At 39.5% G+C, this 329-nt stretch overlaps 1 protein-coding gene across 1 annotated transcript in view; it reads left to right on the top strand.

Annotated features, from left to right (window-relative positions):
* The window catches only part of LOC103744273 (dedicator of cytokinesis protein 1), a gene marked incomplete at its 3' end in the record, with an annotated part of 120,656 nt that overhangs the window by 94,916 nt on the left and 25,411 nt on the right, over positions 1-329 (top strand). The window lies entirely within an intron of this gene.

The raw sequence follows: 329 nt of genomic DNA, 5'->3' as shown, positions 1-329 counted from the left end.
GTATGCAGCTATTGATTTGGCAAATGCTTTCTTCTTGATACCAGTTCATAAGGACCACCAGAAGCAATTTGCTTTCTGCTGGCAAGGCCAACAGTGTACCTTTACTGTCCTGCCTCGAGGGTATATTAACTCTCCCGCACTGTGCCATAACTGGGTTAGTGGTCTGTCAATCTTGTTTATCTTTTCAAAGAACCAGCTCTTGGATTTGTTAATTCTTTGTATTGTTTTCTTTGTTTCAATTTCATTGATTTCTGCCCTGATTTTTGTTATTTCTTCTTGTCTGCAGGGTTTGGGTTTTGTTTGCTGTTGCTTTTCAAGTGTGTTGAGTT

The sequence above is a fragment of the Nannospalax galili genome, unplaced genomic scaffold (genome assembly GCF_000622305.1).
Source record: "Nannospalax galili isolate Female #2095 unplaced genomic scaffold, S.galili_v1.0 scaffold362, whole genome shotgun sequence".
Classification (NCBI taxonomy): domain Eukaryota; kingdom Metazoa; phylum Chordata; class Mammalia; order Rodentia; family Spalacidae; genus Nannospalax; species Nannospalax galili.
The sequence above is the reverse complement of the archived record's forward strand: the minus strand, read 5'-3'. Positions and strand labels throughout refer to the sequence as shown.